The sequence below is a fragment of the Chinchilla lanigera genome, unplaced genomic scaffold (genome assembly GCF_000276665.1).
Source record: "Chinchilla lanigera isolate Chin_1 unplaced genomic scaffold, ChiLan1.0 scaffold00013, whole genome shotgun sequence".
Taxonomy (NCBI): Eukaryota; Metazoa; Chordata; class Mammalia; order Rodentia; family Chinchillidae; genus Chinchilla; species Chinchilla lanigera.
In genome coordinates, this window is record NW_004955414.1 from 1,406,991 (window position 1) to 1,423,524 (window position 16,534).

At 40.4% G+C, this 16,534-nt stretch overlaps 1 pseudogene; it reads left to right on the forward strand.

Moving 5' to 3' along the window:
• The first annotated feature begins 11,349 nt into the window (after positions 1–11,349).
• LOC102029497 lies at positions 11,350–11,919 on the forward strand (annotated as a pseudogene).
• The last annotated feature ends 4,615 nt before the right edge of the window (positions 11,920–16,534 follow it).

Genomic DNA, 16,534 nt, shown 5'->3' on the forward strand with positions numbered 1-16,534 from the left:
CCGGGCACCGGTCACCGCGCTGCGGGGCGGCTGCGGGCGCTCAGGGCTGAGCCGCGCTGCGTCCGGGGAGGGAGCGCTGTGAGCGGGGAGCTGCTGGAGATGACCCAGCGCGCACGGGGCGGAGACACACCGACCAGAGTGGGACGGGGAGCAGACGTGAGGAGTGCGTCCCTAAGCGGCGCTCTGGGGAACAGCCGGACCACACAGCGAGCTCTGCTGCCCAGAGCTCAGCGCGAACGTGGCTGTCCCTGCTCAGGCTGCCTAGAGTGCCTGGCTTCCTTCCCTGAGGGCAAGGCCATTCCCAAGACCCCCTGATTTCCTCCGCAGCTGCAGGAAGCTGTGCCCAGGCAGGGATGCCTGGGCTTTCCTCTGGTGGTGGAGATCAGTGTCAGAAGGGCACATCTGAGGCCCCGTGACAGCGGGCTCCTGTGTGAAGACAGACTCCAAACTCTAGTTAGTTGCAGAAAAGAAAATCGTGTCCATTTATTGCACACTCGTGTGGTTGGGGAGCCTGACGAGTCTGCAGAAAGCCAGTGGTCCAGTAAATTCACCATGTATTTAAACAGAATGCTTAATAATACTAAGTAGATGTGTGGTTAACACAGGGCTGTGGTATGATGTGAGGCTTCTGGGCGGAGAACTAAGAAAGGAGTGAGGTGTGAACACAGGAAGTAAGGAGCTCGGTGTCTTCATTCACAGTGTCCCAGCGCCTGCTCAGGGAGTCATAATAACAACTCTGGGAGGCAAATTTTATGCTAAGCGCTGTCCTCATCACTTTTTATACCCAATAGAACTACGGAAATCAAAGTGATTGGTAATCTTGAATTTGTCCAGGAGGTGAAACAAATGAAACTCTTACACTGTATTTATGAGAAAGCACAATGGTACAGCCACTTAGAAGAGCGATCTGTTCGTTCTTTATGAAGTTAAAATACCTACTGCAAGCGTATGCCTATCAAATACCTATTACAAGGATATAAAAAATGAAATGAAAATGCATCTCCAGAAAAATACTTGTACAAGAATGCCTAGAGCAACCTTATTTATAATAGCACAACCTGGAAACAACCCAAATCTCCAAGAACAAAAATATAGATAAGCATATGGTGAATCAGTGCAATGGAGTAAACTCAGCAGTAAAAACCGATAAACACAGCAGCATGGATTACTCTAAAAAATACAATATTCATCAAAAGAAGCCAGATAGCAAAGGTTGCATACTATGAAGACAGAAATCAGAACAGTCATTTTCAGCGGGGATGGTAATTGATTGGAAAAGAGCACAAAGTAAATTCTATAGTGTCATTTTTATAAGTAATATTTTATGTAATTTATATGGTCCCCCAAAATAACGTAAAGGAAAGATAGAGCAGGGGAGGGGGACTGACAGTGTATGGACTGACAATGGCAGGGCCAGTGCCTGGAGTGGTGTGTCCATCCAGAGTCCAAGGGGGTGATACTATCTTGAGGGGAGGGAGACTTTCTCCCTCACAGCAGAAGAAAGCAGAGGTACAAATTTTGAATTGCTTCTAGACAGGTGGGAGGAGATAAGCACATTCCTCCAGTTTCTGTGTTCTCCAGGAGTTTGAAGACACCTCATTTACTCCATGGGAAGAGAGTGTGGGAGGTTTGAAGACAGGAGAAGGTATGAAATGTCACTGCAGAAACTGAATAGATTCACTAGGAGAACATAGCAGGTGTGTGGGGAGAGTAATTGTCTCTGCAGAATTTTAGACAAACCCAGGCAGCCTGGTGGGCGGTTGTTAATCAGCAACTTGGAACTGTTCAGGATGGGCAAGAAGACAGCGCGAACTTGTCATGACTGGGGCTGGCAAGGTTGGGGAACATAACAAAGTGTAAGGGTCTGACAGAAAAATGGACTCTGTCACCAAAGTTAAGTGAGTGGTGAGAAAGCAGAGGAGCGGAGAGATGTGAGAGAGAGATAAAGTGAAGGGGCTGGAGGTCCTGCAAATGCTCAGAATTGAAAGAGTCAATTAGGAAAAATAAGTTGTGATCTGGAAAGACGGAGTTGTTTGAAATTGAGTGGGTCTGTCGGTGTGTCTGTCTGTCTGTCTGTGGTGGTGCTGGGAATTGAACACAGAGCTTGTGCCTGCTAAGCAAGCACACACTGTTCCACTGGGCTCCGCCCCAGATGGAAACCAGGCTCTCTGAGGGTGCAGACTCAGTTGCTTGAAGGATCCAACAGTAGATATCAGAGTGCGCTGCTGGGAGAAGGTGGAGCGAACTGAGGAGTCAGGGGTGGGAGTTATGGTGGGGGACAGGAAGAGTTACCTTCAGCGGTAAATCTCCATCTAGGAGGAGGCTGAACCAACTGGTCCATTGCAGAGAGCCGGGAAGTGGAGATGCAGACACATGTGGAAGGTTGAAGGCCCAGGGCTTTCTCAGGAAGAAGGGACAGGCTCTCTCCATCTTACATTCGCAAACGTACAGTGGGACTTCTCTGACTTTCCACAGCCCTCACAGCATTAGAGTTGAATACAGTCTCTAAATCACCTCAGTCCAGGCACACATTTGTTCAGCTGACCACGAAGCAGAGGAATTTCCCTGTGCTGCTCTGAAATATAACCCTCGACATTGCCTGTATCCACAACAGTATATATCAAGGCCCTTGAGCACCAGGAATTAAGATACTATTCTGCCTGCCAAGTCACTGCTGGACCCTCGCACAGTTGGCTGGGCTGTGGTTTCAAGGGGCAGTGCAGTGGCAAAGCCATTTTAAAAGAGTTTAATAGTTTCTTACATACTTAACATACTCTTATCCTGCATCCAAAATTGCATTCCTTAGTATTTGCTCAATTTATTTAAAAACTTATATCTGTGCACAGATTTTATTTTTTGGTACCAGGTATCGAACTCAAAACCTCACACTTGCTGGGGAGGCACTGTGCCACTGAGCTAAATCCCCGGCTCTTATATTTGCACAAAAACTTGCACATAGATGTTCAGCATAGATTTATTTGTAATTGACAAATTTGGAAGTAATCAAAATACCCTTCAATAGGTGAATAAATAAATAAACTGTGACACATCCAGATAGTAGAAAAATTGTTTCTGAAAAGAAATGAGCTCTCAAGCTAGGAAAAGACATGGGGACGTTAGATGCATATTACTAATTGAAAGAAGACAGAAAGAGGTATGTGCGACATGATTCCAACTGTAGGCCATTGTGGAAAATGTAAAACTATAGGGACAGTAAAAAAGAGCAGCAATTTCCAGTAGTGTGGGAGAATGAGGGATGAATAGCCAGCTCACAGAGGAGTTTTATTTTTTAATTTAATTTTATTTTTATTTTAAAGAAAGTAGAAAATGAGAAAGAAACAAACAAAGAAATAGAACAGTAGTAGCACACCAGTATCACGAACATAAACAAATCAAAGCAAGAACATTCAAAGTGATACAGAGTCTCAAGACAAAATAATACAAATCAACAGAGGTTGTTACATTACATATCATATCCTCAACTACATTGCTCAGATTATCAGATGTAAGAATGAAAGATTGCTCGAATCATTAAAGAGAACAAGAAAATAATTCCTCAATAAAGCATTAGAGATAATACCAAGTTTCACTAGACAAGATGGTAGGAGTTAACATTGTAATTCCATTGCATATTGTTACCTTCAAATCAATTACTCAGACCACCAAACACAAGGATGCAAAATCGATCAGAACATAAAAAATTGTAAGCATTAACTGTTCATTTCAATACACCAACAGACATCAGCAATACAGTTATTGTAACTATTCATATATATATTTATATTTTGCCTTCTTTCTTTTTTCTTCTTTCCCTCATCCCAGTCATTCCCTCCTTTGAGTAATTTCTTTCCCTTTCCTATCATCTATTGTATGTTTTGAGTTTTACCTAGTCTTTCAGGTACCTACACCAAGGAGACAACATGATATTTACACAACAGGGTCGGATTTATTTCACTTATGAATATAGTCTCTAGTTGCATCCATTTACCTACAAAAGTCTCGAGATTATCCTTTTTAACAGCTGAGTAATATTCCATTGTATAAAAATACCACATCCTTTTTATCCATTCCTCAGTGGATGGGCATTTGGGTTGTTTCCAAGATTTACCTATAACAAATTGTGCAGCTAGAAACATGGCTGCACGTATATCACTGTCATATGATGTCTTTAATTCTTCTGGGAAAGTACCCAGAAGGGGAATAGCTGGGTTAGACAGGAAGTCCAATCCTGGTTTTGTAAGGAATCTCCAAATTGATTTCCACAGTGGTTTCACCAATCTGTACTCTCACCAGCAGTGGAGTAGGGTTCCTTTCTTCCCACAGTCTCTCCAGCATTTGTTATTGGTTGATTTCTTGATGATAGCCATTATTTCTAGGGTGAGATGGAATCTCAGTGTCATTTTAATTTACATTTCTCGAATGACTAATGATGTTGAACATTTTTTCAAGTATTTATTCACCATTAGTATCACTTCATTAGAGAAGTGTATATTCATCTCATATACCCATTTTTGGATTGGGTCTTTGAATTTGGGAGACCTGATGTTTTTAAATTCTTTATATGTCCTAGATAGAAGTCCTTTGTCTGAGCTGCAGTTGGCTAAAATTTTTTCTCCATTTGTGGGTTTTCTTTTTACTTTATTGGTGATTTCTTTTGATGTGCAAAAACTGTTCAATAAGATGAGATCCCAGTTGTTGATTCTTTGAAGTATTTCCCATGCAGCTTGGTTTTTGTTCATGAACTCTCTGCCAACTCCAATGTTGTAGAGATTTTTACCTAATTTCTCTTCCAATAAATTTAGTGTTTCTGTTTTAATAATTAGATCTTTGATCCATTTTGACTTTAATTTCATGCATGGTGAAAGACATGGGTCTAGTTTTAGTCTTTGGCACATGGAAAGCCAGTTTTTCCAGCACCATTTATTAAAGAGGCTCTCCTCCTTCCAGTGAACATGTCTGGCACCTTTTGTCAAAAATAAGGTGACTGAGTGTGTTTGTAGTTGTATCTGTATTTTCTAATCTGTTCCATTGATCTTCAGGTCTGTTTCTGTGCCAGTACCATGCTGATTTTATCATAATAGCTTTGTAGTATAATTTCAAGTCAGGAATTGCAATGCCTCCTGCCTTTCCTTTGTTTCCTGAGATTGCTTTTGCTATTCTAGGCCTATTCTGGTTCCCGATGAACTTTAGAAATGTTTCCTCTAGATCTGTGAGGTATACCAACAGTATTTTAGTTGGGATTGCATTGAATCTGTGCAACAATTTTGGGAATATGGTCATTTTCACAATGTTGGTTCTTCCTATCCATGAGCAAGGAATATCTTCCATTTTCTAATATCCTCTTTGATCTCTTTTTTCAGAGTACTGTAATTTTCACTGTATAGATCTTTGACTTCTTTTGTTAGATTGATTCCTAAGTATTTCCTCTTTTTAGATGCTATTGTGAAAGGTATGGTTTCCCTAATTTCTCTCAGTCTGTTTGTTACTTGTGTACAGGAACCCTATTGATTTTTGGGTGTTAACTTTGTATCCAGCTACACTACTGAATTTGATTATTAAATCCATGAGCCTTTTGGTGGAGTTTTTGGGGTCTTCTATGTAGAGTAGGATGTCATCTGCAAATAGTGGTAATCTCACTTCTTCCTTTCCTATCCTTATTCCTTTCATTATTCCTCTTGTCTAATTGCTCCTGCTAATATTTCCAGAACTATATTGAATAGGAGTGGTGACAGTGGACATCCTTGTCTTGCTCCTGATTTTAAAGTGAAAGCTTTCAATTTTTGATCATTTAGTATGATGTTAGCTGTTGGTTTATCATAGATGGCTTTGACCAGCTTGAGGTAAAGGCCATCTATTCCTATTTTCTGTAGGGTTTTCATCATGAATGAGTGTTGGATTTATCGAAGGCTTTTTCTGCATCAATGGAGATGATCATGTGATTTTTGTCCTCAGCTCTATTGACATGGTGTATTACATTAATTGATTTGCATATATTGAACCAGCCCTGCATTCCTGGTATGAATCCCACTGGTCATTGTGTATAATCTTCTCGATGATTTGTTGTATTCTGTTTGCTACTATTTTACTGAGAATTTTTGCATCTATAGTCATTAGGGAGATTGACCTGTAATTCTCTTTCTCAGTTGGGTCTTTCTGTGGTTTTGGTATCAGGATAATACTTGCCTCCAGGAATGAGTTGGGGAGAATTCCTTCTCTTTCTATTTCATTGAGGAGTTTGAGGAGTGTTGGTATTAACTCTTCTCTGAATTTCTTGTAAAACTCTGCTGTGAATCCATCAGGGCCTGGGCTTTTCTTTGTCGGTAAGTTTTTAATCATATTTTCAATCTCATTAATTAATATTGGGTTGTTGTCTTTCATTTCCAAGAAACTTTCATATTCATGCGCCACATTCTATTTTGATATGACCATCTGATACAATTCATTGTTAGTGAAATTCATGAATGTGGAACCTACAGACATGGAGAGCCAGTTGTACTTCTCTGAGGTGGTCTCACAGCGCCTGCAGAGCCTGGAAGTGAGAGCTTGTCAGCAGCAGCTGAGTGTGGAACTCTTCCACAGTCTAGAGCACTGGCTCGTAGCCTTCAGGAAGACTTGCCATGTGACCGGCTGTTAGTTCACTTGTGGCTCCTAGATTAGAAGCCTATTTGTCAGCTGCTGAGGCAGGAATGATCTTTCAGTCCACATCGCGCTAAACACATTTTTGAGCAAACATCTTTTAAATGTCCATCGTTTATGTGTCTTCTTGTTAAAACGAGAAGACCTGATATGTACAGCTTGTTCTGTAGTATGACCACAATGCACTGGGCCACATGACAGATGCCCTCTTAAAAGGCTGTGATGTGAGGTATACCTAAGCCAGTTCTCTAAACCATCATGTCTTTCTGGCTCCCACAAGAACCTGAGTTTGAGACCCTAAAGGTTTATTATTCTTTAGAATATTTGGAACAAATGTCGCTCTAAAATGAGATGGGGCTATAATACTGTAGAGCTCTTTATGCATTATTGGATTTTTGCAATTATAACACATTATTTGTGTATGAAATTCATGCCATAAAGAGAAAAATAATCATACCTCTGACCCTTATATTCTTTCAAATTTACATCATTTTAAACAGCATTGTACAAGTCACCTATCTTTGTATACAGTACATGTGTAAGCTAGTAATTTTTATAGAAGTAATTTCTGGAAGTGGATTTTATGGTGAGTCAAAGGGTATGAACATTTAAAATTTTGATAAATAGAGTTAAGTCATGCTCTTGTAAGATTATACCAATCTGCAGTTCCAACAGCAGAGTAAAAAAAAGTTTTTTTTTTCTTTTTCTGTCCTAACTCTGCATCAGATATCTTATTTGCTAAGTGAAGTTTTAGTTCTCTTCTTCAGGGGAAGCTAGGGAGGAGACCAGAGGAAGTGGGGAAGTAGGGAAAGGACAGTTGACACATGAAGTAGGTGAAGATGTTATGCCTTGCTACATTTCACAGAGAGGAGCAAAAAAAAGTGGAGTAAAAACAAGACGTATTTAATTTTACTTTTATTAATGTTATAAGCTTACTTCTCAATCTGGAGTATTTCATTGGCTGACAGTTTCTCTTAAACACTTGTGGGAAGGTTGTAGGAATACAGGAAATTGTTTCTAGGAAAAAAGTGGATAAATTGACTTTTGTTTTTTATAAATATTGCAAGACTATCAGTATACACATGAGGAACAAAATTTTGTTTCCAGATATTTTCACCTAGCTAAACCTAGGTAATACTTACACGAACCCTGCTGGTATGTTTCTCCATTTTTATTGATCCTCCTGAAGCACAGAAAGTGCGTGCGATTGCCCAAAATCACCTAGTCAGTGGAGCAGATTTAAATCTCTGTCTTTTGACTCTTGGTCCAGTTCTCTTTGTGTGGGGTCTGCACATTTTGATACACTATCCTGAGTCAAATATAGTCCACACAAACACAACTGTGACTTTTAAAAAAATTTTTCTTAACATGAAGACTTCAACATATTGTTTAGTCATGCAGATATTACGGCACTGAGAAGGAGAAAATGATTATTAACAGCACCTGTGTGCGCACTTTACTCCAATCGGGTCACATTCCGAAGGGCGAGCCTTGGGGTGACCATTGCTGTGCAGAGAATGAATGCATGTAGTCCTCAGATGCAAGGATTTATCAACCCGCAGCCTGCTTTAAAAAATAAAGACAAAACTCCAGAAGACTTGAATAATCCATGTTCTCAAGAGAAACGTTATTGTATTCACTTTTGTTTTGCCAGTTCCTGGCATGGAACCTGGAACATAGGAGCATAAATATCTGCTAGATAATTGCACAAAGAGCAGACTCGTGTTTAAAAACAGAAGGTATTAACTTTTGAGTTGCTAGAGAAGAATGCAGACAACTGTATGAAGGTTCTAGGCTCTGTGCAGGGTGTCTGCACTTTCTGAAAGGCATGGAAGTAAAATAATTAAGAGTAGTGACTTCAAAGCCCAGATTTCTACAAAATCTTTCCAAGGCAATGTAGGCTTTCTCTGACTCTTCTCTTACAGTTCTTCCAGGTGGAGTCTACTGCATAGTCACACCTACTTCCAGGCACCAACGTCTGTACAGTGACCTATTGCTGCTGAACAACTGTATCAGAAAATCAACATCTGACAGTGTTTGTTATCTCACAGTCTCTGCCAGCCAGGACTTCGGCTGTGGTAGCTGGATGTCCTTCTCATGTGGTTATCAGCAAGGTGCAGTACCTCTCTGCTTGTTGGCCCAAGACATCAGTTTCTTTCCGTATGCGTCCCTCCATAGCGCAGCTCCCGTAGCTTGTCAGCTGGCCTCCCTCAATGCAAGAGGCAGAGTGAGGAGGTGTGCTCACAACAGCAGGCACAGCCTTCTGTACCCTGGTCTTGGGAGTGACACACCACCCCTTCTGATGTGGGGCAGCACACCCATCCAGAGCTCCAGGGGGATGTCAGAAGGAAAAATTACAAATGAATTTTTATAACAAAATAATTAGAGAGTGACCTTAGTTAATACACTGTGTATCATAATCTTAATAGAATGGTAAAAATGTTATTCAGAGTATAAGCCACAGTAGCTCTCTCTTACAAAGAAAAAATGATAAAATCACCGGACTCTCTCTTCAAAAGACCATAATTGGCTTTTATTTGTGACTTTGGATCAGGCAGCACTTTGTAGAATGAGGATTCTGATGATCTGGGCAGAGAAGATTGGCTTTATGGACAGAAAAGAATAATGCAAAACAGTAAAAAAGCATTGATCTTTCCAGTTTCTTTCCTTATACCAGTCTGAATTAAATGAGGGAGCTTCCTTATCATGCCTACTCATAACCTGGATCCCTGAGATTTATTGCTATGCATCTTCTAGGTTTTTTATGTTGTTGTTTTGTTTTTATTTTTATTTTTTTAATCACCCATCTTTTATTTTGCTGTTTAAATTATTTATATTTTGGGTTCTTCCTATAAGAAAAACCATGCAATATTTAACCATCTCTGATTTATTTCACTTAACATTATGGTCTTAAAGTGCATCCGTTTTCCTGCAGATGACTTAAATTTATCCTTCCTCTTGGCTGAATTATATTCCATTATGTATAATACCATGTTTTTTAATCCATTCATCTGTTGATAGCAATACAGATGTTTCCAAGACATAGATGTTACATAAGAGTTGTACTGCTCTAAACATGAGGATGCATGTGTCGCTGTAATATAAGGTCTTTCACTTTTTCAGGAGGGTACCTGGAAGGGGAATAGCTGGGTTGAATGGATTTCTACTTTTAGTTTTTTCAGCAAGCTCCATACTGATTTTATTATGGTTGTAGCAATTAACATTCCTACCAACAATATTGCTTTTCCTTCAGTCTCACCAACTTTCGTGGGTTTTTTGAGTTTGCAATGATAGCCATTCTTTCTGGCACAAGACAGAACTCCAGTATTGTTTTTATTTGCACATCTCTGATGGCCAAAGATACTGAATGTATTTTATGTACATGTCGACCATTTGTACTTCTTCTCTTGAGAAGTTTCTGTTTCTTTCAGTTGCCCAATTTTTGACTAGGTCTTTTTATCTTTTTTTTTTTTTTCCTCCGGTACTGGGAACCGAACTCACAACCTTGCGCTTGCCAAGCAGGCGCTTTTGCCGCTGAGCTAAATCCCCAGCCCCGGGTCTTTTTGTCTTGGAGTCTAATTTTTTTGAGTTCTTTGTATATTTTGATATAGGTCCCCTGTCTGTTGGTTGTTTCCTTTGCTGCACACAAACTTTTTAATTTGAAAAATAGAATTCTTACAGTTATTAAGTGGCAGGCTTGAGGTAGAGGACAGATTTTATGAGTCCTGTTCCACTCCTTCTTCCCGCTACATAGTTTTGCCTATAGCCTTTTGTTTCTGGCTTGGAGCATTGTATACAAAATTAGTATAAAGTTACTAATATAGTATATCTTAAAGCTTTACCTTTTAATACAATAATCTAAGGTATGTTTGTGACTGTGAATACTTTTAAGGAATTGAATTCTTGATACAGATCCAGGTTTTAGTTTTGACTATGTGTGATTAATGCTTAGATGCATTTAAAGTTTGTTAGAATGTTTTATAATAGTGCCACTTTTTTGTTTCAGTTGCTTGTTAAATGGAAATTAAAAATTTTCAAGTATTATGTTTAAAGGTAGGAGCAATTTGAAATATAAAACAATGAATTTTTTTTTTTTTTTTTACTGTTTTTAACAGTAGCTATTCCTTCAACTTGAGCCTTCTTGGAATGAATCTTTAAAACAGCTTTCGACAGAAACAGATGTCTGGTTTCCTAAGGGGGGAAAAAAGTACGCCTGAAATTTTTACTGAGAACTTGTCTTTGTGTAAATGAAATTTGTTAGAGTCAGGTCCTTGGGAAAACAGCGAGAAAGTATTGTAATACAGCATGGACAATGTAGCTAAAAGTGTACTTTGACTTAGTAAAATTATCTTACATGTTTTATATGTTCTTTGGCCTATTAGTCTGGTTTTTAGTCTGTATATATGATAATTAACTTTATAAATTCTTATTAATATATTGAGCCTCCATGAACTAATCTTCACAACTTCGCTCTTCACTCTCCTGTTGAATCCCTCTTACTTTCCCTAACCACTGTCTTGAATTTTATGTTTATTATTTTGTTTTAGATAGAAATGTTCTGCCATGATGGCATTTCTTAGGACACCTTCGGATTAAAAATGAAAACAACTGCTCTCTGAGCAGCCCTTGCATCAGTGCTTAATTAAATTGCATTAGTGAGTGCAAGTACATGTTACTGACAGAATAGTGCTCCCTTCCAGGTGACCTGTGAAAATGGTTCACTACTCTCTTGACCCAGAAAACCCCACAAAACTATGCAAATCAGGGGGCTCAAATCTTCGTGTTCACTTTAAGAACACTTGTGAAACTGCCCAGGCCATTGAGGGTCAGCATACCCGAAAGGCCACCACGTATCTGAAGCATGTCACATTAAAGAAGCAATGTGTGCCATTCCAGCGTTACAATGGTGGCGCTGGCAGGTGTGCCCAGGCCAAACAGTGGGGCTGGACACAGGGTCGGTGGCCAAAAAAAAGTGCTGAATTTTTGCTGCACACGCTAAAAAATGCAGACAGTAATGCTGAACTTAAGGGTTTAGATGTAGATTCTCTGGTTATTGAACGTGTCCAGGTGAACAAAGCACCCAAGATGCGCCTCTGTACTTGCAGAGCTCAGGGCCGGGTTAACCCATACATGAGCTTCCCCTCCACATGAGATGACCCTTACTGAAAAGGAACAAATTGCTCCTAAACCAGAGGAGGAAGTTGCACAGAAGGAAAAGATATCCCAGAAGAAGCTGAAGAAACAAAAACTTAAGGCACAGGAATAAATTAAGCATAAGATACATGCAAATAAAAGTAAAAGAAAAAATAAACAAAAATGTTATTGCATATATAGTAGTGTATGAATAAGCTAACTCAGCAAAAAAAAATCCTTTTAAAAAAAAAGAAAAAAATAATCCTTGAGGTGTAGCATTTTTCTCCATGGTATAAATTCATGCAATGTGGCCGATTTCAGGTGAGCAACGCGACAGCTGGGAAGAGATGTCCATGGTGCACTCTTTGGAGCAAGCCCAGGTCATTTTATTTGAGCTGTTATGGAACTGCCTCACATCGTGGTTTTAATTTTTATCTCCTCAGTAACTAAGGAGATTAAATGGCTCTTATATGTTTATTGATCATGTTGTCTCTTCTGTGAAATGTCTGCTTGCACATTTTTCCTACTTTAATAGCAGATTTGTGCGGTCGGGGGTTTTGCTCAGTGGCACAGCGCCTGCCTGGCAAATGTGAGGTCCTGGTTCAGTTCCTGGTACGCCCCTCCCCCAGGTGCTTCCCCGCCTGGCTTGCCTTGCCGTGCCTCCTGCTCCTGGGGCACTGCATAAAAACCTTCACAGCAGCCATGCCCAAGTCTGTGCTGCTGACCCCATGTACTTCCGATGAGGATGAACAGCAGGGACTGATACTCTTTAGGCATCAGTCACCTTGGGGTAGAGGACCAAACCTCCTTGCCCACCCTTCCAGGAAAATCCTTGTCTGCCCATGTGCACTTGCTGCATGACTTGCTTCTGTTGTTTTGTTTTTAAACTGGCCTATTTCAGAGTTCCATTTGATAACCTGGCACCTAGTCTGAATCGCCCCTTTCTGATTTGATCTACCCTGCTCTGTGTAGTGTAAGAATCTAATCCAAAGAGTTGTCCCTATGTATTTTGCTTAACAATAGTATTACACAAAGACCTCAGAACCAGAGGGTAGGGGTCCCTGAGGAACACCTATCCCATCTACCTGGTCACATATATCTGCTGTTTTTTCCTTCTTCCTTCCTTACTCTGTAGAACTTACTGTGAGTCTGCAGTGGCTCAAGAGCGACAGCAGGAAATGGAAGTACACAGCCTGTGAACACAGGCTTGCAGCCCATTAGAGAAGAAAGAGCCAATGAAATACCCGTTTCATTGCTGTGATGAAGCAAGATTCATTGCTGTGTGTGTAACACACACACGTTGCTCATCATTTTAACCATATCCATGAACTTAAATTTTTTGTGTGTTTTTCTTTAAATCAATTTACATGTAAAATATGGCCTGTGCTACGCTCCCAAGTTTAGGGAACCTCTCTGCCTTCAGAAAAAGCACTGTGTTTGATGGTAGACTCTTTACATGTTGCTGATAACCTCATCAGTTTATTGTACAAACAGCACACCCTGATTAAAGGGGATAATGATCCAGACTAAACCCACCAAAGCACATCTTTTAAACAAAATGCTTTCCATCTAATGAGGTAAATCATGGAACTATATATGAGAAAATGTGAGTTATAGCCCTACAATGACGAATGAAACAAATGTCATCTCTATCTAACCCAGCTGCTCTTGCCCGGGCTGCTCATCAGCACCGCTGGAGGAGGCTAGCTAACCTGCAGCACCTGCTGCCTGGCTCCCGCTTCGCCGCCCACTCACCTCATTCCCAGCGGTCGCCAGTGAGGAGGCGACAGCTTCCCTCAGAGGAGACCCATGCTTCTGCCTCCAAGACTCCGGCCTCTCCCTGCTACTGTTCCTCCGTTGCACCTTCCACATGGCTTTGCCTTTGCCCTTCCCTGGGCATTTGTCAAGGGCAAATGATCTTGCTTCAGAGAAGCACAGATCTCACTTATAAAAGAGAAATTTGTTTGCTTTATTAAAAAGAAATAGAGCATTAGTGTGGGCACTTGTGACCCCCAGTGGTAGAGAAGAGAAAGTGCAGTCAATGATGGGGTTAGAAAAGAAAGGAAGCATCTCAGACCAACCCTGAGGAGCCTCCTCCTACCCTACAATGCCAAACAATGTCTGCCAGGGCCTAAAGTACCACACACACACACACAACAAAAACATGCTCACCTCTCATCCCCCCTGTTGAGCAGTTCTAATCACATCCAAGGCAGGTAGCAATTGGCAACTTCACCAGCACAAAAACACCCACAAGACGTAAGTGCGCTGTGCACCTTCATTTGCCATTGGCCTTTTAGAATGTAAGTACTGTGGATGACCACCACACACTGAGGTCACATTCTTTCCTACATAGCCACCACCCTCATGGTTGAAGATTTCAACCCGTTAGCACCTATCTATTGCAGGCTCTTGGCTAATTCTTGGGAATGGAGACAAAAGTCAATCAGATGGTTATTCTGTCCAGGTCAACTGTCTAAATGTGCCATCCTTTTCTGCGTCTGCCAGGGGAAAGAAGCTAAGGGGGATTAATTCATTCATTTAACAAACATTTATTGAGTACTTCTTGTATGCCCACATCATTTTACATAATGCACAAAAAGATCCTGCTCTCAGGATGTTTACATTCTTAGATATCGAGCATCACATTTTTGTCTTTGGTTACACCTTGGGCCCCAGACCTTGCCAGAATGAAAAAAAAACTAACAGCTATCCAATTCCTTTCTTTTGCAGGTGAAAGTACTGAGGCCCATATGTATATGTATATGTATATGCATATGTGTGTGTATATGTAGTACATGTGTATGTGACATTGTAGCTAATAAATATGTAAATTTACTATGTATCAACTAAATGGTAATTATACATACATATTATACATATAATGATCATATCAGGGCAATTGACATATCTATCACCTCAGACATTGTGGTAATTTGGTTACCAACTTGAGTAGATTAAAGGATATTTAGAAAATCTGTGCTGAAAATTGATAACTAAGCCTGATAGCTTGGCTTGGAGAAGCCTTTGGAGTTAGTTAACTGGAGAAATCTGAAAATATTTGGAGAAAGGGCCTAGAATGCCTAGGGGGCCCTGAACAACAGAATATTGTATAGGATAATAAAGTCTTGGCTGACGAAGTTTCAGATGGAAGTGGTGATTGTGTTAGAAATTAGACTAGAGGCTACATTTGTTCCCTGTGGCAGAGTTTGGCTGTGTCTGGTAGAGGTGTCCATGGATAGATACGAGCTGTTGCGGGGGGACGGTCCCCAGGTAGCCTAAAGAGCAAAGTGAAATTTTTCGCCCTGAAGACAAAGAAACTTTCCTTTTCATTCATGTGAAAGAGAAACCCATGGAAAGAGAAAGGCATGGGAAGCCCTGGGGAAGCGTGGAAAAATTAAGCAGCCCCAGACAAAGAAACTCTCCTCTGACTTCATACATATGCAAGAAGAAGAGGGAGGGCAGTGTGGGAAATTATGGAGTAGGAGACCAAGAAGCAGAGTCATTTCGAATTCTTTTGCGAGTGACTCAGCCCTCTCCTTGGTGTTATCCTCCTACCCAGCAATAAACTACATTTCTTGCAAACTAAGGCTTTTCTTGTGCATGGTCTCTTACTACTCTAACTGGAAGGGTCATACCAGAACCAGAAAAATTTGGTTACAGAGGAAGTTTCAAGCCAGCAAAGCAGGCAGACTGAGGCATGGACATAACTGGATAGCCACATTTACAGTGACAATCAGAAATGAAGAGGGTCAAAACAGAAATATTTGAAAATTTGCAGCTTGGCCAGAAAAGGTGTCAAATTTCTGCCAAGTAGTGTGCAGTTGTTAAGGTTAATAAAAAGTAGCAACAGCAAGGATGTCTTGATGGCATCTCAAGAATTTGGAAGGCACCCATATATGTCCCTAGGTATGGATATTAGGGATTAATATTCTAAAAAGGTATCAGTCACCTTGAAAAAGCCAGGAAGAGTCACTAACCCAACCTCCTACAGGGAAAGCCCCTGTTCTGTATTCATTTGATCCCAACTTAATTTTACCTGAACAATTATACTTGTAATCTTTTGGGTTGACCATAGCTTTGGTTTTTCTTTTTCTTTTTTTTTTTTTTTCTGATACCGGGAATTGAACTCATGGCCCTGAGCTTGCCAGGCAGGCGCTGTGCCGCTGAGCTAAATCCCCAGCCCCTGACCATAGCTTTGTCCCACCTCATGCTCACCTTACCTTGCAATTTCCCATTCTTTCCTCACTTTGGACCTCGTGGTTTTGCTCTAAAAAATCCCTAGTAAAGGCAGGGTCTTTGACAACCCACTCAGGTCCCCTTCTGTCCCTCTCTTGAACAGAAGCTTTCTTTCCCTCAACAAATACATTCTGCTCTTAATCTCCATTGTTCCTAAAATTCATCCTTCGATTTTAGAGACACAAACCCATCCCAGATTATCTTTTAAATTGGGAAAGTGAACTTTAAGCCAAGACTGATTAATAGACACAAAGGTCACTACATCCTTGTAAAGGGAACAATTCAAGAGGAAGAGATAAAAATCAAATATATATTTGATAAATACCAGTGCACTCAACTATGTAAAACAAATATTAATGGGCATGAAAAATCAAATAAGCACTAATACAATTGTTTTGGGGGGGTCTTAATACCCCACTGTCACAAAAAGACAGATCAACTAGACAAAAAAATCAACAGTGAAATATTAAAACTGAAACAAACTTTTGAATAAATAGACTTAGTAGATATCTACAGAGTGTTCTAC